Genomic DNA, 22,764 nt, shown 5'->3' with positions numbered 1-22,764 from the left:
TGTTTGACTAAGGTATTCATTTTTCATACAATAGTCTATCTCAGTTCGGAAAAGGGTTAAACTTATACTGAGTAGACGTATTTTCATTTACTTTTACGAGTTCGAAAAGACAAGTGCTCGACAATCTTTTCATATTTCGAGAGTCAGAAAGGCACTTTGTTCCGACACCTTGTTTCATTTTTTAACGATCTTGACACAATTAAATGAACCTAGTTGAGTCACCATTTTGTTGTGAAGGCAAATCCCCTCTGTGGATAGAGGCAATCCCTCTAGCCCAATGAGTGGGTCTAGCAACAAACTAAACAATCTAACATACACTTTCCTAGCTTATGCTTGATAAATGCAGAGAGAAGAAGAAACCTACCTCACTCTTATGCTAATCGCTCAATCCTTGGAGATGGCTTTGAATATTTCGCCCCAGGCCTCGCTCCTTAGTTATTCTTCATGTCCAGGTACCTGCAAGGAAGATCAAAGTAATATGAAATATACAAGAGCATATATGGCATACATCAAACATAAACTACTTCACAAATCAAGGAACATTAAGCTAATAACATAAACATTTACACAATTATGGAAAGTGAACATCAGATGTATGTATTAATAAGCTAAAAAGGGAAGCATACCACCTATGCCTTGATGTTGGAGACCTTCTTTTAGTGGATGTCCATGTCCAAGCAAAGTCTCTTCAAGCACTCCTCCAAGATAGAATGGGTAGCATGTAAGCATAATCTCAGCATAGGGATGCAACCATCAATGACCAACCATTTGGGAATAGAAGGAGGTGAATTTATGGGAAGGGAGAGGGCATTAAGGATCCACAAAAGAGGGAGGATGGTTCACATCTCAAGTGGAAAGCCCATGATGATAAGATCAAGAGGCCCAAATGAGAGAGCTCGACCATATCAACAATAACCAATATCCAGCTCGTTTTTCTTGAAGGTTATAGTTAGTGAATTTTGGGAAAGCCTGCTAGAAGAGGTTTAGCACGAGTTTTCCTATGAAAACCTGCGCTGGCATTGTGAGTGTTTAACTGATAAACCTTCCATCAGCATGGGCAGGCAGTGGAGTAAAATGCGATGATGCCAAAAATTAGGTTTTTAGGCAACCTTCTCCATAATGATAATAGGGAAACTTTCCTTTGATTCTTCAGGGAGGTTTTGGTCTGTATGTCATGATGGATATGTTGCACAGTAGTCAATGTTTTGGTACTCTGAGATATGGCATGGGAAGTGAATAGTAGATATGACAAAATATTGTGTAACAGATGCCCCCTAAAGCATGAAGGCAGAATAGGGAGTGATGGCTGAGATTCTTTACAAGTCAGTGCAAGGACGAGAACAACATCGTCAGGAGACCTGCAAATCAAGCATATACATATACATATCTGAAATCTATGATGATCATGCATAATGATACATGAATAGGCATCTAATAATACATGAATCCACAGTATGGACGCAACCATCTGTAAAAAGGGATCATGTGCAAAGATCCTCGGCATGGTCGCAGCCATCTGAATAGAAAAGATCATGAATATAGACTCATGGTATGATCACAGCCATCCATCTAGAGGAAACATGTATACAATCATGAATGACTCATAAATCCATGCAACCTGGACTTCATTAGAAAAAATCTAGGGTCTTGCACTCTATCTCGACCTAATTAATGTATGAATTCTAACATGTGAATAGATGTGTCGAAGTCAAACATGATAGAAAACCACCTGATTATCGGTCAATGATGTAAACTATTAACAGGCATGAGAGAAACCACCAATAATGACAATGGCTCTCAAGGTACAATTAGCACAATCCATGAATGTGAATAATGAAGTTGAAGTCAAACACCCGTGGAATCATTCGATTGAAGGTCAATGATGTAAACCTATTGTCGAATGTGAAGAACTTTCCATTGAGGCATGCAAGCTCTAAGGTATTGGAAGGGAGTTTCTAGATCATCTTCCTGGATAATGAGCTGAAGTCGACAGGAAGTGATCTGTCGAAGGAGGGTCATAATGAATCCCACATCAAGACATGAAACAAAATGAATGTGGTGGAGAAAATAAGTAACATTCAGGACTGTGGCAGAAAGTCAAACAGTGTACAAGTGGTAAAGAACTGCAGATAGGACTTCTCTTGAACATATCAGTGACACGACTCCAGAATTTGGCAGCATTTGACTCAACATAGGATTAGAGGTCATGATGATGAAGTGGTATAATAAGATGAGAGGCAAATGGATTTCCCAAACCCTGGAAGGAAAGTGATAAAGTGAGGATATCCAAAACCCGACAAGAGTAACAGATGAGTGTCGTGTTCAAGAGTGACATGCTATCTTTACAGGATACAAGAGATGAACAATTTCACTTTTTCCCCACCATTTCTGGCGAGTACCCCATATATTTTTTATCGCAAGCTTGAAGGGGATAACATATGCTTTCCATATAAGTTCACCCTTCGGATGAATCCATCCTAGTATGTTTTACGAGCCCTAGGGAGGAGGAACTCTGCCTCATCATGGTGACAATTTCTGCATCATTTAAGTTTTATGAGTCCAACGGAGGTGAAACTCGACATCTTTTTCATGTTTAGAGAGTTTGAAAAAGAAGCGAAAAATAAAACTCCAAAGGTCCCTTTTCGTAAATTGTCTCTTGAACCCGAAAAGGTAGAAAAAAATATCCAAGAGAACCTCTTAGCCATGTTCAACTAAGGTATTCCTTTTTCATACAATGGTCTATCTCAGTTTGGAAAAGGGTTAAAATTATACTAAGTAGACATCATTTCATTTACTTTTACAAGTTCGAAACGACAAGTGCTCGACAGGATTTTCATATTTCAAGAGTCAGAAAAGAGCTGAAATATGAATCCGCCTAGAAGAATGAGTGGTATAAAAGGATTGCTACTGGTTCCGATCATGATGGAACTGCTCAAAACATGTAAGGTTCAAGAGGATGGCTAATAATACCACTCACTGCAGATGTTCCCTAGAAAAGGGTAAAACAACCAAGTGAAATCATATGATTGGCGAAAAATATGGCGACGATGGAATGAAAAAACAAAGGCTCATATAGCAAAAACAGGTTGATAAAAATGGCAATCACGAGAGGTAAAAAGGGAAATGGTTTAATTTTTACACAATATTGAAACATGGGAAAATATGCTTGAGTATACTTGACTATGATTTCATTTTTTCACAAGCTTGAAACAGGAACAACGCTTTTCGGGTTTGGTTTCATTTTTACACAAGCTTGAAACAAAGATAAACTATGCTTGAGATAAGTTTGCATGCCCCCAGCATAATGACACAAGCTTGAAACATGGGAAATTATGCTTGTGACATATTGTTTCATTTTTTATTGAGCTTAACACAAGTAAGGGAACCATGTTCATGACACCTTGTTTCATTTTTTGACGAGCTTGACACAAGAAAAGAACCATGCTCATGACACCTTGTTTCATTTTTTAACAAGCTTGACACAAGTAAAGGAACTCTACTTCGACACCTTGTTTCATTTTTTAATGAGCTTGACATAAGTAAAGGAACTCTGCTCCGACACCTTGTTTCATTTTTTAACGAGATTGACACAAGAAAAGAACCATGCTCATGACACCTTGTTTCATTTTTTAATGAGATTGACACAAGTTAAGGAACTCTGCTCTGACACCTTGTTTCATTTTTTAACGAGCTTGACACAAGTAATGGAACTCTGCTCTAACACCTTGATCACAGACCAAAAGAGGCCATAGCTTCGAAGAGGTTCTCATCAGATGGGAGAACAACACTCTGGAAGGGATACAAGTCAAGAGACACAAATGAAAAATCAGGCTCTAATGCCCCCAATAGATGATGTACTACATCACCTACTAGATCATCAGTAGATATGGGCATGGAACAGGTAGCCACGTAATTAACCTGTGGCGGGAGTGATATCGCTTACACGTAAGAACCATTCAGGGATGATGGTTGAGTGGGAGTTGATTCATGACCAATGAATGTAAGTTGATCAATGATCACAATGCTTCCTTCATGCGGGAAACACATCACTCGAAAGAGGGAAGAGACAAGAGCTTCCATGACATAAACATAGTCATGACCAAGGAGTAGATTAAAATCTAAAGGGCCTTGGACACCCATCACGTCTATATAGACAATATTTCCTCCCAAAGTAATAGGTAGATTAGGAAGGATCCCTAATGGTTGATTGGTTCCTCTGTTAAAATCTAGCATATTCTAGGTGACGGGGACAAGCTACGGAGAACCTAATGCTTTCCAAACAGTTGAGGACAAAATGCTAATGGATGTGCCCTCATATATGATTGTGCTACGTACGACCATATTGTAAGACTATACTGTAATATGGAAAGGCACATAAGAAGGAAGACGATATCTTGCCAGTCAGCTCCAATCAAAATAAGTGACTAAACTAATCAGAGGGGGTTTCATAAGAATGTGAGAGATGCCCTCTTGCGCTATGGGAACAGGAGAACTTCTCTCATGCACCTCAAGAACGAGAGGATTTCTCTCCAATTCATTTGAAACTGAAGAAACTAGAAGAACCTGAACAATACGAGGTTCACTCTCTATAGGAAAGGTACAGTTAACGGAATGTGGAGCCAAGTCTACCATTTTCTCAATCAATGCTTAGTCGAGAATGGACTCAAAAGACTCGCTTTCAGAGAGAGCGGGGTTGACCAAAGATGGCTTTCGATCAATCACTTGATCAACCAACGAAGGATCAGGGAAAAGCTTCCAATAACCAACCAGAAGATGAGGCTGGGAAGCTGTAAGGTTTTCCAACTCTTTGGAAGCCTCATCCAGAAGAGGACAAAGGTGAATGGGATAATTACCTTCACACAACTTACAGGGAAATTTGACTTTTCCCTTTTTCCCATGGACCTTATTATTACTATTTGAATTTTTATCACTAGCATGATCGCTAGATGTTGATGACAAAGGTTGATGTAAACCTGTGGACCACACTTCTAAGACCTTGGGAATACCAGGACAATTCTGAAGAAGGTGGTCACCCTTACAGAACATGCAAGGGAATTTTACTTTCCGTGGCTAGTTGGAATATTTTTCTACATCAGTTGCATTTGTAGCAATGGTTGCTTGGTGGAACCTTGCTTATTTTGCTTCTTCTTCTTTGCCCTCTTCTTCTTCTTCATAGCTTCCTGGTTACTAGAATCTAGACTTTCACCAGGTGAAGAAGGTGAGGGATCAACTTTAGGATCAACATGAGGTTGATGTTGTTCAGGTGCATAAGAAATCGCTTGAAAAGCAGTTTGGACACTCGGAATCGTCGAGGTCAAAAATAACCAAATTGGTAGACCAATGGTCAATCCAGGAAGGGACACCGTTGCCATATAGGGAGCAACAGTATTTCCAAAAGAAGGAAAGGGACCAGGATTCCCATCAGAGGGGTTTCCTTGACTGGTCGACTGAGGAAATGTTGCCATCAGTATCAACTTAAGATCTACTAAGGAGTATTTCCACAAGAAGGATGTTGTTCCACGGTCAATTAATTGATTTTAGAAATTAACAAAACAAAATAAAAGAGGGGTAAGCTAGGCAATAGGGTTACCAAGTATCTGTGAACCGCAATATACACCTTAGCCGAAATCAAGGACTTAACATACGGTGGCCAATCTCCCTGAATGTTGTGTTCGGTGTATCATGTCTACAAGGCGGTTGAATCGGTTGCCTGTGACTAAAGGATAATAACCTAGTGGGGTCTCCCAATATATACGTGACGGTACAGGGAGCACAATTCCGTGTTAGCAATGTCTAATGCATAACCGTTTGATGAGAACGTTCCCATATACTTGCCATGTTGGAGTGCCTCTGATATACCCGAGAGTACTGGAGAACCTCCTATATACTTTTGTACGTGGAATGGAATTTCACCCCCAAGATACAATGCTGACAGATAATGATGATTGCTAGGTTTATAGACGTCAGAACACGTCTCTAGCCTAAACCTCTAAATGTTTGCGTTAAGTTCCAAGTGCTCCTTAGGTTGATTGAGTAAATTTTAATGTTTTTTCTTGAATTATGTTTCAATTTTGGGCTCAAAACGATGTCACCTCGACGCCTGAGATGCAACTATAAGAGAAAAGGAAAAAATTTCACTTCAATGAAAGCTAAGCTAACAAGGGAAGAGGTTTAAATCAATAATGCATCAAACAAAATGCATCAACCAAAATGCCTTTAACTAACCTTCACTTCTTCCAAATGCAATGCCAAAAGTAACAATGCCAAAAGTAAAAATGATTTTCACTTTTCATTGTCTTACATGCAATCTATCGAAAGAAAAAATGAGTTTTACTTCACTAAGATGCACTTATATGAATTATGATTTTCTTTTTGTTTTGAATGATTTGATGCACCTAATACATTTTTAGCTTTCAATCACCGAAAAATGTGATCTATTTCCAATGATGAATCTTAAAAAATAACTTTTCAATGCAACTAATCTAATGCATTTTTACGAAAAGTAAATTTTGAAAGACAAGCTTAAACAAATGCAAAACGATGTTTTCAATGATTTCCACATAAAACAACACTCAATCAATAAGAAAAACCAACATCTCAATGACACCAACAAGAAACAAGTGATGACCAATTGACTAGAAACCTTAGAACTCAATTAGATTTCACTTCAAAGCCATTGAGACAAATTTTGCAAATTAATCAAGACAATCAATCAAAAACACTGACAAAACCAAACTGCTAGGATGGGAAAAGACCTCAGAGGCCAAGACACACTGGATTTTGACAGAGAAACCCTAAAAATTATCACATTCAAGGATCGACGCTACTTTATATAGCAAAACTTGTGCTGATAGGGTCATCAACACTACGTTTCATAGCAGAACTCGTGTTGTCAGCGCTACTTTTCATAGCAAAACCCGTGTTTCTATTTTCAATGATGAATCTCAAAAAATAACTTTTCAATGCAAATAATCTAATGCATTTTTACGAAAAGTAAAATTTGAAAGACATGCTAAAACAAATGCAAAACGATGTTTTCAATGATTTCCACATAAAACAACACTCAATCAATCAGCAAAACCAACATCTCAATGACACCAACATGCAGCAAGCGATGACCAATTGACTAGAAACCCTAGAACTCAATTAGATTTCACTTCAAATCCATTGAGACAAAGTTTGCAAATTAATCAAGACAATCAATCAAAAACACTGACAAATTCAAGCATATCGGATGGGAAAAGACCTCAGGGGCCAAGGCACACTGGATTTTGACATAGAAACCCTAAAAATTATCACATTCAATGGTCAACGCTACTTTATATAGAAAAACTCATGCTGATAGGGTCATCAACGCTACTTTTCATAGCAAAATCGTGCTGGTCTTCAACGCAGGTAAACAGTGGAAGACAGGGTTTCCAGTGTGACTGTATAGGTAAAAAAGGGCGCTGCCAATGCGAATGTCACTGATAAAACTCACGTTGAGCGAGGAATATGGGAAAAAACAAAAAAGATTTCACAAACACTCTAGACTTAGCACTCTAAGGTAGCAATCAGTGATTGTGCAGACCTACATAGACTCAAACTAACTGAGAACTCGATAGTCGGTCAAACTGATCAACAGATCAGTTGAGAAAGGAGGATCAACAGGCTATAGCTTCCCCAACGCAGTGATTGTTTTATTGTGAAGGAAAATCCCCTCTACGGAGAGAGGCGATCCCTCTAACCCAATGAGTGGGTCTAGCAACAAACCAAACAATCTAATACACACTTTCCTAGCTTAAGCTTGACAAAATGCAGTAAGAAGGAGGAACCTACCTCGTTTTGATGTTAATCACCCGATCCTCAGAGATGGCTTTGAACCTTTTGCTCCAGGCCTCGTTCCTAAGTTGTTCTTCACGTTCGGAAACCTACAAGGAAGATCAAAGTACTATGCAAGACACGAGAGCATATATAACATACATCAAGCATAAACTACTTAACAGTTCAAGGAACATTAAGCTAATCACATAAATATTTACACAATTATGGAAAGTGAACATCAGTTTTATATATTAAGAAACTAAAAAGGGAAGCATACAACCTATGCCTTGATGTTGGAGCCTTCCTTTGGGTGGATGTCCAAGTCCAAGCAAAGACTCTTCAAGCACTCCTTCTCCAAGCTAGAATGGGTAGCATGTAAGCATAATCTCAGCATAGGGATGTAGCCATCAATGACCAACCATTTGAGAATGGAAAGGGGTGAATTTATAGGTAGGAAGAGGGAGTTAGGGATCCACAAAAGAGGGAGGAAGGTCCACATCTCAAGGGGAAAGCCCATGATGATAAGATCAAGAGGCCCAAATGAGAGAGCTCGACCATATCAACAACAACCAATATCCAGCTTGTTGTTCCCGAAGGTTATAGTGAGCAAAGCTTCTCCTCCAGTTTGGGAAAGCCTTCCAGAAGAGGTTTAACGCGATTTTTCTTATGAAAACCTATGTTGGCAGCATGAGTGTATAACTGAGCAACCTACCATCAGCATGGGCAGGCAGTGGAGGAAATCGCACTGATGCAAAAAAATAGGTTTTTAGGCAACCTTCTCCAGAATGAATTCAGGGCATCTTTCCTTTTATTCTTCACGGAGGTTTTGGTCTGTATATCATGATGGATATGTTACACAGTAGTCAATGTTTTGGCACTCCGGGATATGGCCCGGGAAGTGAACAGGAGATATGACAAAATATTGTGTAACAACTCTTAGCGATTCTCATCTATGTATGAGACCCTTATGCTTGGAACTGTTAATTACACTTGTAGATTACACATTTACAATATGTTTGACAAAATACCTGTCATGGCTAGTAGGGGTTTAGTCAAGGTATTGAACGAGTATTTGCTTTAGTATTGTCATTTCCATATTATTTTATTGATATGAAGAGATGGTTCAATTATGGGCAATGATCTAGGCTCTGGATCTAAAAAGTGGCCCAAATCCTGAAGTCACTGGCGTAACACTGACATTTTTGGTCTCTGGTCGCTGGTAGGCAAGCCTTTGAGAGCGAATTTGGTTTCTGGTCGCACTAATGCTTATAGCATGGGAGCGACTGAGGCTTAATTTTTCCAAAAGTTCAGTGGGACCCCAAGGTAAGTTGTCTAAAGTATTGGATTAGTTCTTGAGGGTCCTATAGCTGATGATTAATGTTTGTATGGTGTGTTTCCATCGGTTCAACTTCCTTAACATGACTTAGGAGGTCAAATCATATCATAGTAGCCTCTCGTCACATGTTTACCCCGGCTGGCCAGTTGCTTGGGTAGATGTGGGAGGAGGGTGTTACAGTAGGGGGAGTATGTGTTGCCATCAATGACAAAGGGGGAGATTGTTGAATCGTGTTTTCATTGATGCCAACGTCGATTCTTGAACACTCTTAATATTTATCTGATTTGCATCAGTTGAAGCTCCAATGGTTAAGAAGTTTAAGAAACCATATAAGCCTCTCACTTATTGAATATTTTGAGGTTGAAAGATGAGTGTATCTGCTCATAAGATCATCACCAGTTAATGCTCCTTGTTGTGTTGATTCCAACAATATATAGTATGCCTCGTGGCTCCTTACAGTTTGTGAGATATGCCCTTTAGAAGGAAAAATCCCCAACTTGTGGGTGAAAACCCTAAAGAGAGATGATGTGACATGGCATTATAGGTTGGTCTAAGGCACATTAAATAAAGAAGCCAAAATGTTCGAAGGTGATTGGCCGCCTTAAATAAAGAAGCCAAAATGTTCAAAGGTGATTGGCTTTCATTTTATGTTTGCTTTAATTTATGTTCAATTTTATGGTGGTCTAGCTTGCACAAATTCTGTTGGTTTAAATTTGTCGGCCCTACTCAAGGTTAATGCTATAGTGCGCAGAAAACCCCTAGAAAAGTCTCATGCATAGTAATGTATATGGTGAAGACATGCCAATATACAGGTTCGTTGTATTCAAAAAATATTAAAATCTTTGCCCGTCTGCAATGTGTGGAAATCATGTGTCGATCCTAAAGGTGAATGAATTCTTGGCTCCAAAACTTAATTTTAAAAATTAAATTTCACAAGTCAGCTCCCTTATGAAACCCATACAACAAATATATAAAGGCATTCAAATTCTCTCAAATATGAAACTATCTGGAAAACTCTCTCTGGAATTGTGTAGATCCGTTTGAAGATCGAATCTCTTGAGGAAATTCTAGGCATTTGATTCATGATTTTGGTCAAGGTTTCATGGGGTTCCAGATGTTAACTAGGGTTTATTTTATTTTATAGTCATGGTGATTCGTTGACTCCGACTCTATGCATTGGGGCTAGTCTAAGCCAAAATGAAGACCATACGAATCTGTTGAAGCTTCTCTGTGGTGAAATTTAATTGATCTATGTTTTCGTTGTGTACCATTCAAATTTACAAACAAAGATCCAACTCATTACTAGTGGACGAAAGGACGCTCCTACTTAGTTCATATACAATGTGAAAAAAGAATGTACTGAAGTTCCAATAAATCTTGAAGAGATTGTTTCCCTTCGAAGAGTGCCTCTGGAATGATCAACATAATAATATACTCATCTAAGCTAGCTTAAGCAGTAAAATCAAATCGTACAATGTGGAAAGCGTTATATGATCTCCGCAGGTATTATGATACAACATATACATGGAACTGTGTTGAGAATGATCTGGCGTCACAACAACTGCATGATTCATTTTGATTGTCACTATATATATCTAATGAAGGAAGAATTGTTTATAAAATTGTTTGGTGTTGTAAAACCATGTTGATTAGCCACGATGAATTTGTCTCAAACTAGTCAACACACGTGACGTTGAACACTTAATTGTGCATGAAATGCATCTTGGTTATGAACACACTAATATGAAGAAATTGTGTTGGGCATACATGTTGAAAATTGAATCACTTTGAGCAGAGCATCACTGTGAAACTGAAATGCCAAAATATATTGGACAATCATATATATTCATTGTTTAAAAAGTGGCATCGCATATATGACCGAAGCATGGAGTGAGTTGATCCCGATCTCAAGATGATATCGTTATTATTGTAGGCACTGAATCTTGATAGTGACAAAATGTGGCTATAAAATTTTTGGTATACCCACTACGTGGTTCAAATTACAGTCCTGGAAGAAATTGACTTATGAGAGAAGATATTTGGTAAAGAGAATAACATTTCTCTATGACAAAAATTCAAAGGACTATGTAAATTGCTACCATTACTAATAGCCATAGCCATGTCAACTGTCATGTAACATATCACTGTAGATTGAGAAGTAATTCTTGTATATGGTTGATGAACTTTTCATGGTTTTGCTATTGTATAAGCAATGTGTTATTGCATGCTAAGGTTGAACTCCTTGTTTTCTTGACAACATAATATATGACTGATTGTCTTTTGAGTTCCTTGTGACATAATATATATAAGACCTATATATGACTCAGAGTATGATGCACCTTAAGTAGTGATATATGTTGAATTTCCATTCACAGCCCAAAGATCATCAATACCGAATATTTCACAAACATAATATGATAGATGACATACCTTAGTTAACAGCGGAAGATGTAATGGCTGCCATCTACTTTGATCTGACTCCTGACTGTTCCTCTTCTTCAGAATTCGGTTTCTCTTTCTAGCCCTGTTTCTTCATGCGCTTCTTGATGGAGAAGAATGCAACTGTCTCAGGGGGAGAGAGGACCCAATCCTTTTGTATTTTTAACTCTTAATCTGGTACGTCCATCATATACCAATTCAACGCTTAAGATCTAATGCTTTAGATTAGAAACAGCTTTAATGCTTTAATGCTTTTAACACTTCTAACGCTTTAATGCTTTATTCGGGTCACATTATGATTTAGAAACTGCAGATTTCTAACAATATATTGATGAGCTAGGGTTTCAAGTATAATATCATTTTGTAGCAGTTCATGTTATTTTGCAGCAGTTTGGAAAGGGTCCCAATGTGATATATGTGTTCAAGTCTTGTAAGGGTTTCATAGTTATACTTATTGCAGAAGTCTGATCTAGTAAGGGATCATTATTCAACTGCATATTGTGACTGGCACTATGAGGGTTCTATATGTCTAGAACTGGTTAAAACCCAAATGGTAGGGCATGCATTCCATTGTTAATCATTTATTTATCTGATATTTGAAACATAAAAAATTTCAGATTCAACATGCCCTAATATGTAGCAGTTTGTTCAAGGCTTATGCAATCAAGTTGTTGTTCAAAAGAAGCATCAAATCATCGTAAGTCAGTCACAACTTTTTCAAACTAGACATTAACAGAACGGGAAGAATATCAAATCCTTCTAGAGAGTGAACCATTTTACATCAGCAAGGTATATGATAGTGTACCTCTTGAGGCAACAACAAAAACAATTGAAAGAAGGTCACATGTCTGATTTGTGGCATATACGATTGTGTTATCATTGGACTACAATATCAACATCTTTTAGATTAGTCGGTGAAGTAGCACGCTGAAAGATATATTGTGTGACATCTTGTGCAGGAGTGTGGGGCCAAGAGAAGCTTGGCATACTTGTTCAAGCAACAACCCAATGTGCATCTTTATGAATTTCCATCAATTATCATACAAAGTGACAATGTTGAGGACAACAATAGCAGCTATAGGTAGTATCACTGGCAGAGTATAGAAGGTAGAGTTTGTTGATGGTTAGCATATTGTTGACATTGTAGAGAGATATATCATTGACTTGCATACTCCTATTCACCGGTTGATGTAACTTGAGCTGAAGTAAATTGGGTTTTATGAAGCAAGGGTTGATATTTGAGTAGAGGAAGTTATTGTTGTTGACGATTATGTGTTTATATTTCCAATTGACGAGTCAACTTTTTTGTTTGTTTGTGTCTATCTTATTGAGCATAGGTGGATTCAGTGTAAAAATTATGAAACATGGTTCATTGGTTGATTAGGATGGAAAGGTGGTGCTAGGGAAGGTTGGAACTTGCATAGGGCATTGGAGCGTCATTTCGGTAGCAACTGGTAAACAATGTATTGGAGCATCCTTCAAGTTGGAGCTTGTAAACTAGGGCATTGGAACGTCTTTTCCTTTTTCGCTAGTAAATAGGGCATTGGAGTGTCCTTTAGGTTGGAGCCTGTAAACCAAGGGTTTGGAGTCTCCCGCATTTGGAGTTGAAAATATTGATGTAAATTTTATTGAAGACAAATATTAAGAAGCGTTCGATGGTTTTTCTCTTGGAAGGGTTTCCACCTAAAGTCCTCGTGTCTATTGTCTTCATTATTGTGCATTGTTGAATGGTGTTGTTTACTGTTGATTTATGTTTAATCTGATGATAGTGTTAATTAATGCTTTGTAAAGTTAAAATATACTATTTGAAGATAAATATTGATTCACCCCTCAGTATTTCCAACAAAACAAGCTTAGTCAGATTAACAACAAAATATATTTGTATAAACCATGTCATTATGATGTTTGGTTTTCAATATTTTAAACAAAATCATTTTGTTTTTGTGATTGGTCTGGTTCCCATGTAGAAGGCCACTACTTTAAAAGTTTAGCTATATTATAAATTTGTTCCTAATAGAGTAGAAGGCAACTAACTTACCAAAAAAAATTAATTCATTATTTCTATTTAATAAAACAACATTAAAATTTGTAAAAAAACCATTACTACTTATCTTTTGTAAATGGCTATTCTTCTTTTGCATCATACATTTGTTATGAGTCCTTGTTAAAGTTAACATACAATTATGTTCAAATTTATTAGATACAATCATTTGTTATGAGTCCTTGTCAAAGTTAACATACAATTATGTTCAAACTTATTAGATACAATCAACATTGCATGCATCATCTGGTTTTACTAGATACCCTAAGACTTATAACCTTTTGATATTCATTTCTCTTCTCTAATATTTACCATATATTAATATTATTTTTGACAATATAAAACAATTTTTACAAATGACCCCCTAAAATATCTATAAACAAAATAAAACTCTTAGAAATCATAATAATTAGTTTATACCTATTATATATATATATATATATATATATATATATATTTGTGTGCTCTCTAATCTAGCATGGAAGAGATGTTGTAAGGTTATATTATGTGATGTAAATATATAGTTTATACCTATTTTATATATATATATTTGTGTGCTCTCTAATCTAGCATGGAAGAGATGTTGTAAGGTTATATTATGTGATGTTATATTATGTAAACATTCTGTGAAATTAGATAACAATAAAAATAAATGTAAAATACAATTAAATAAATAAATAAAATATAAAAATGAAATTAATAATTATTTATAAAAATGAAATTAATAATACCATGGTTTTCCCATGGTATTCTCAACCCATGGTTTTTCCTATGGTATTCTCTAAACTAAATTTTTATTAAAAATTTGAAACATGATTATCTTAAACATATTATAAAGTTAGGTCCTTTATTGTTTAACATTTTGACTTTGTCAAATTACATAAAAATTAAAATAAAATTATAAATAAAATAAAATAAAATAAAAAATAAAACTAATAATCTTACCCACCCATGGTTTTTCCCTGGGCTTTTACTAAGAATTTGAAACATGATTATTTTAAATATATTATAAAGTTAGATAAACATTTAAAAATACTCTAAAGTTTAAAAGTTTATTGCCCCGAGAGGTGCTCTCTAGCCCAGTATGGTAGAAATATTTTAATGTGCTTTCTTGTCATGTTTAATAATAATAATTAGTATTATTATTTTGACAATCCGTTGTGTATTCTTACCCATGGTTTTTCTCATGGTATTATTCTCTAATGTATCCTATTTAAACAAGTGTATAGTGTTTTTTTTTAATTATAATTTTCTAGTTTTACCCAATTTGCAGTCTCTAATTAATATTGGTTTCTTCATTTTTACCATGTATATTTGTCCAACCAATTTTTGTTGGTCACAACTAACTAGCGATTTTGGATTCCTACGAAGGTAACCACTAAAGTGGAAGAGTTTATTTGTTGTTTTACTTTAACCATTTTTCAATTTATAACTTGTTTGACAATGATGTTGTAAGAAATTGCAAGGGTTTTAACTATTGCACTGCATATAAAGGTATTTTAGCAAAATATGGGTTGTTTTTATTTCTTTTGTATAAATTGCTTAGTGACAGGGTGACTCATCTAGACATAATAGAAGAATCGTAGATGAATCAAACTAGTAGGTTGTCCCTTTTCTCATAAAATAATATGATTGATTTCATGTTAAATTTTAATTTATTTATCAAATAAGTGTTAATTAATTTTTGTATTTGAAAATAACATAAAAAAATCAATAGGCTAAGTAGTAAGCAAAACTCATTATTAAGTAGAATATTTAAAACTTAATAAAGAAGAAATCCCAAATAACAAAAAGATCTTCAAGTAAATAAAACATTTTTAATAGCTAAATTTGCATTTGAAAATATAATAATTATAATTAATAATTAAACCAACCTAAATCCATCTTAACTCTGGATCTACCAATCTCTCAGAGGTATCAAATCTCTTTTTACTCTAAAAGAGGTTTACTCCTCAAAAGATTTTATCCCTCTGAGTGCTTGGTAGATACAAAGTTAAGATGGATCTACCCTGATCAATATTCCAACACCCATGAGTATTGAAATCAACCAAATATCTAACTCTCTACTTAGTATCAACCAAGTTGTTATAAAATGAAAAAAAAAAAAAATATATATATATATATATATAAGTCAGTGCATATTGTAAATAAAGCTTGCTTGATAGATACAAAGTTAAGATGGATCTACGCTGATCAATATTCCAACACCCATGAGTATTGAAATCAACCAAATATCTAACTCTCTACTTAGTATCAACCAAGTTATTATAAAATGAAAATGTATATATATATATATATATATATATAATAAATAAAATTCAGTGCATATTGTAAATAAAGCTCATAAAATAAAATTGTTGCATTTTTTATTGCAAAACAAATTATTAAATAAAAATATATATTACACATTTTTAATTTTCCATTTTATAAAAATTACTAAATTTATAATAGTTTAATAGAATTATATCATATACATTTTATAATATATTTAAATAATTTAATAAATATAAAATTTTTACATCAAAAAATTAAATTATATATTTGTTTTTTGATAAATTATATATTTATTTTACAAAAAGAAGATTGATATGTGAGTGTAGCTCAAGTGGTAGGAATCGTTTGATAAATTATATATTTATTTTACAAAAGAATTAATATGATTTCAAGTGGGTGTAGCTCGAGTGGTAGGAGGAGTCGTTATTATCCTCCCCACCCAAATTCTAGATTAGCCCATTAGGTAGAGGTGCACTAGGGTTAGATCGATCAACTTACGAGTGCAAAGGTGTGATGTCCCTTAGTAACTTCGTAAATTTTCATTTACTATATATTGCAGTTAGAATTTTGTTATTGTTGGGCTAAGAAGGATGAAACTAAGTAAACATATGTTTTAATATTTATTTTATTGTATTTTAGGTTCTTTACATAATGATTATGCGTGAACCAAGGTTGGGAAGAAATGCGAGAGGAAGCTCATACCCAAGTAGTTAGAAAGTTGTGGGGAGGTAGTTACCCACCCAAATTCCTCTATCGGAAGGAGAAAAAACTTTCGAGAGGGAGCCAAGAGGGTATTGAGAACCTGAGGCAAGAGGAAGAAAAGGAAAAAAAACAGAGAAAAACTTGAACAGTGAAGGAATCGGGAGTTGGTTTTCCAGTGAGATCCCAGTCTAATAATCAAGGCTAAGTCTATTTGTGATCAGATAACCTCGTAAGAATATTCTGGTACTATCTCATGTTCTGCAAAGAAAATTGTCCTAGGTATGCAACAAGTTCGGGGGGAGATGCAATAGCAAAGACTGATCTCATGGTTGGGTGGAGCATTGTTGTTCCTAGTGGTTCACGATTTAATAAAGTTTGTAAGAGACTCAAATAAGCATTAATATCATATTTAGTGATTGTTTAATGATGATTGTTTTGTTAACTTGAAATCATTAAAGAGAGAAAAAGTTACTAGTTTCGTAACAGTGGCTAGAAGTAAGATTGTATGAGTCAAACATGTTATTGTGAAATTGTAATTAACAGATTGTTAGGAGCACTGTGTTCTCCAAGGAATGAAGTAAGAATGCTCTGAGGGCAAGGTGAAATGAGCCCTCTAGGTCAAGAGCATGGGCATAGTTGCATGGTCAAAGTTTTATCTCTAGTCGAACTGGAAGGATATTATGAGTCACGGAAAGAAGTAGTGGTTGTTAATCCATAATTAAATATGTTATTGAACAAGAAATGTTAAATTAGTATTACAGAAAAGTGAGGCTACAAAACTATGACTCTGGGTTTAACCTATTTCATGTGTCTTCACATGATAGGCTTGAGTAGAGCCAAGGTGAAAGATAAACCCTACACTCGGCCTTCTGTAAGAAACAACACAAAAGAAGAAAAAAACCACAACAGGATTGTGGAGGCCTAGGTTAGTTACCAGGCATGGCTAATCGAATATCCCCCTGGAAAAACATTCCCTGGTCCTCTTACAGGCCGAATCGAACCAAGCTTAGTAACTGACCACAACATTTATTTATTTATGTAAAACAAAATACATAATACCCAAAGTATAGAGCCTATACTTAATAAGAGTTAACACACAGAAGCCAAAAGCAATTGCAACATTTAACAAATATTGTTGAATAACATAATAATCTCATGAGGGAATAACATCGCTATTATCATTGCATCACTTCACAAGTTATTAACATAAACACTGAATTCTCGGACCAGGTCGAAACTATATATAAATAGAAATTTTTGAATAAAGCGAGAATACACAAAATTACCCATAGGGTTTACACCTATTGTACTCGTGAATTCTGAATAACATATTACTCAACTTTAAGGAAACAGACTAACAACCTTGTTATTGCAAAAAAACTACTTGCTAAACCCTAACTATTGCTAAATGGAGTATTTAAATTCAAAACCCAAAACCTATAATATCATGTACCATTCGGCATGGAAATCAAATATAGCCCGAGATTAAAGAACCTATTGGGACTGAGCGCATAAACCACAGCTGAAAGTCCAAGAAACCACCATACCTTCTTCACATTTGGAACGAGATTGCACAATTTAGAACATTTAACACACCAAAAAAAAGCAGTAAAGTAAATAGGAACACCGCCGCAACAAGTTATACCTCTTATGGGAACTTTGGTTGAGACCTTTCCATGAGGCAGAACATGTTAGTCAGAAATTCATAACGTTAGTTAGAGAAGGGAAAACCCTGTAAAAAAGCCATGCGTCAACCCTCTGGGGTTTCAAACTGTTGCCTCCTGTAGCATTTTCGAACTTCCTCTTCTGCTTAGCATTGGATCTATCAGCTCTGCTCTTCTTGCTTCACCTGCACTGTTATGATACCTTATGAAAATTTCAAAACCAGAATCCCTACTGCAACAAACTGATGTTTCTTCTCCCACTTGTTAATCCATACAAGTTATTTACTGTGTTCTACAGTAAATATCGAAGTAAATACTACTGCAGCCTTCACTTAATTAAATATTATGTGGAAACAAGAGACTGAGAAAGAAAGAAAATACAACACAAATGACACCGTTATTTTTGGACAAATGTCCCTGAAAAAACCCAATGCGAGAAAACTAGTGCAACAACTCTGAGGGTTTTATATTATTAAGCAGTAGTTTCTGAATACAACTCTAGATGCCCTCCTGGCAATCCAGTTATAGAGAAATACAATTGGCAGAGAAGAATTGTGAGATTACCTCACTCTACGCGGCTATTCCAGTAGTTGAATCTATTGGCTTGTTCTCTGAAGTTTTGCATCAGCTCAACTGAGAAATGTCTTGCCTTCTGGAGTAGTTTCCATCCCTCCCTGCTCATAAATGTCAACTCCTCTACAAAACTCGGACTTTTGCGTGGGTGACTGAGTTGCCTTTGCATGAGCCCTTTTGTCTCAGCGTCAACCCCTCTGGTGTCTCTCTACCTCTCTCTGTTTCATATTGTAAGCTTTGGAGAAGATACTCCAACCCAACTATCCTTGCCCCTCAAATACAAGAAATCTACTCGATCAAAATTTCCTCCAGAGAACTTCTCACTTCAAAAATTCGATCTCTTAATCTCTCGGTGTCTTTTACAAATGACCCTCAAGCCCCTTCTTATATCTTTATGTTGGATAACCAACAGTCTAGATTAACTCCTAATCAAATGCTCAGATCGTTTTGGCTTGATCTTCATCTTCTTTTAGAATTTACACCCACAATTAGATTAATACCCATTAATATTTTAATTTTCCTAAGTTTAGACTTAGGAACTCCATTAAAAATATTAATTATTTTAATATAATTGTCTCTGGGTGGAATTTCCCAAAACGCTTTCAGGTTTCTTTGGAATATATATTCCCAAGACTCCCTGCAAAATTTGAGGCCTAGAACACATTCGGTGCTACCCCAAATCAACAAAATCAACACTCCCTCTTAGCGAGGAATGTGCTCTAGCAATATACACTATTACATACTACTCTGACTATGAAGCATAGTCCTCTGCGATGCTAATGTCTAACATGCTGTCCACCAAATACTACGCAAATGCTGCATTTGTATTGTTGTTGGCCTTGCCACTGTCAACACTGCAACTCCCTCTGAAATTATGCATCCATGTTGTTGTTGGCACTGCCACTGCCAACTACCCCTGCACTACAAACTATTGTTGATACTCCATCAACAACGGAAAACATCCCAAATTACTGAACTAAATGTGTTCAGTATGATACCACGTGAAATTTGAAGCCTGACTACTGCTATTCTCTACGCTGACCCTCTGAATCTATTGCACTATTGTTGACCTCTGCTCTGTGCCATCTGCACTGCTGCCAACTCTTCTCTACATTGTTCAGCCTCTGGCACTCCTAGCCATTGCAACTATCTCTCTGACACCCCTCGGCACCATCCAACACTAGTCCATCCTGCTACCTCTGATATGGGCTCCCATAGCAAGGAATTGATCCAAGAGGTGGGCTCCTCAACGATCCTGCCCATCTGTAGTTCTTTCGAACTACAACTCCAAATTAGCCCACCTCCCTCCAGGAGGCATCTTGGTTGTCATGGTGAACTCTTCTTCCTCGATATTTGCGGGAAAAGCCTTCATATCATGTTTCTTATCCTTGTTCTTCTTCCTGAGAGGACAGTGTGTAGCGTAGTGACCCATCTCACCACACCTGAAACACTTGATCTTCAAGATGTCCTTCTTACGTCTCTGATGTTCCTATTGTCCCTTCAATGCAAGGGATGCATTCTCCTCCTCTTCCTTGGGCTTCAAACCACTATTGTTGCTTCCGTCAAGTTTAACCTTGACTAAGTCTCTCCTCAACTCCTCTTGTTTTAGAGTTGCCCACATCTCATCCCAATTTGACAAAAGGTGCCTTGCATAGGATACTCTGGACAAAGACTTGCCACTCATCTGAGATAGAATTGAGGGTCAGTGTAACCAAATCTGAGTCTTTATGTGTATGCCACACAGTAGACAATTCATCACGGGTCTCCTGAAGCTTTGTGAGGAATGGATCCACACATTCCCCTTTCTTCATCTGAGCAGATCTCAGCTTCTGTTCAAGGTACATCTTCTGCTGCTCGGAATATCCCTGATATAACGTAGACAAAGCATCCCACATCTCCTTAGCAGTCCCTCTGCTATCGATGTGACAAACCACATAATCCTTCACGCCGTTGAGGATCATTCTTTTTGCCTTCACCATTTCAACCTTGTATTTCTGCAATGAATCTGCATCTATAGGGAAAGCCACCACGTTTCGACATATGTCTTGAGGGCATGCTCATCTAGAAGGAACGACATTCTTACCTTCCAGATGATGTAATTGGATGCCCCATCTAACCTGTCCTAATCCCTCAAGCCATTGGTTTCCATTTCTGCTACAAATTTCGAAAATATCCTCTCTCCTCTATGTTGTTACTGGGCTAGCCTACACACTCCCTGTTAGAGCTAGTAAAACTATTACCACTTGTTGTTTCTCAGCTCTAGAGAATTCAAATTCCTTGGCTAGGAATTCTCTGAGGAAGAAATTCCCTCAACTTTGCTTCTCCTCTCTCTTCTGACAATTTTCTGCCAAGCAAACTGCCTGCAGAAAAATCTACGTCCCACCAGCTTCTCCTCACGTTGAGGCTTTACCACTGCTCCCTCTACCCTAGAAAAAAATCGATCTGGAAGCCCTTCTCTCCGTCGAATCATTCGAAGAGATACTACCTCGAAATCCAACCCTCTGACTAAGAACTGCACAAATCCTCTGGGGTTTTGAACTTCTACCTTCTGTCGCTTTTCGATCTCCCTCTTCTGCTCAGCATTGGGTTCTCTAGCACTGCTCTTCTTGTTCCCCCTGCAGATCTGATACCATGTGAAAATTCCTAAACTGGAATCCCCACTGCAACAACTGATGATATTTCTCCTACTTGTTAGATTTACATGAACATTGCAGTTTCCTACGAAAAATATTAAAATACATGCACTACAACCTTCACTTAATTAATTTATATTTGGAAACAAGAGACTAAACAAGAAATAAAATAGAGCACAATAACACCGTTATTTTTTGACAAATGTCCCCGGAAAAACCCAATGCGGGAAAACCGGTGCAACAGATCTGAGGGTTTATTATTATTAAGCAGTAGCAAATTCTAAATACATCTTTGAAAACCTCAAGGGTTATTCAGTTACAGAGCGAGAAATACTGGCAGAAAGATTTGTGAGATTACCTCACACAACCACTAAGAAAAATATAGGCTGATTCAGTCACTGGATGAGGTGCCTCTGGCAAGCCCTGCACAGTCCTCATGCAATCCCTACACCAACCCCTCTAGGCACTATGTCACCTAGCCAACTGATCGATTTGCTACCCAGAGTCACTTCTCTCAGCCTCCCAGTCTCACACCCTGACTCCCAGCTTCTGAAACTGACCCTGCTGCGAAATTTCAGACTCTCTCTCACCCTCTACGTTGCCTCTACATGGACCTGCGTCAGCCTCTACGTGATAGCTACTGGATCAATCTCTGCCTCTCCCTGTTGATGATTCTCTGGCTGAGAAAATCTCTCTCTAGATGCTATCTCTACCCCTCAACTGCAAGAAATCTACTCGATCATAATTTCCTGCTGAGAACTTCTGACTTCATAAATTCGATCTCTTTATCTCTCAATGTGTTTTCCAAATGACCCTCAAGCTTCCTTAAATAATCTTTTCGTTGACATTCAGCAGCCCAAATTAAAAGCTAATAAATGTCTAAGATTATTTTAGCTTGATGCTCATCTTCTTCTAGAAGTTACACCCATAATTAGATTAATACCCATTAATATTTTTAATTTCCTAAGTTTAGACTCAGGGGCCCATTAAAAAAATATTAATTATTTTAATAAAATTGTTTCTCGGTGAAATTTCCCAAAACACTTTCTGGGTTCTTTGGAATACATGTTCCCAAGCCTCCTTGCAAAATATGAGGCCTAGAGCACATCTGATGCTACCCCAAATCAACACACACATGTCACTAAAGGGTATCACGGGGAAGATGAACCACTCACCCTGTACATAGCGCACCAATAGGGGAAGGTGAACCACTCACCCTATGGTCGCTCATAGCTCCAAGAAGTACCCCAAAACCCCTGAGAGCTCCCAGAGCACAGTGTCTAACTCAAGCGGGACCCT

The sequence above is a fragment of the Pinus tabuliformis genome, chromosome 8 (genome assembly GCF_031772625.1).
Source record: "Pinus tabuliformis cultivar Carrire ecotype Pingquan chromosome 8, CPIR1, whole genome shotgun sequence".
NCBI lineage: Eukaryota > Viridiplantae > Streptophyta > Pinopsida > Pinales > Pinaceae > Pinus > Pinus tabuliformis.
The sequence above is the reverse complement of the archived record's forward strand: the minus strand, read 5'-3'. Positions refer to the sequence as shown.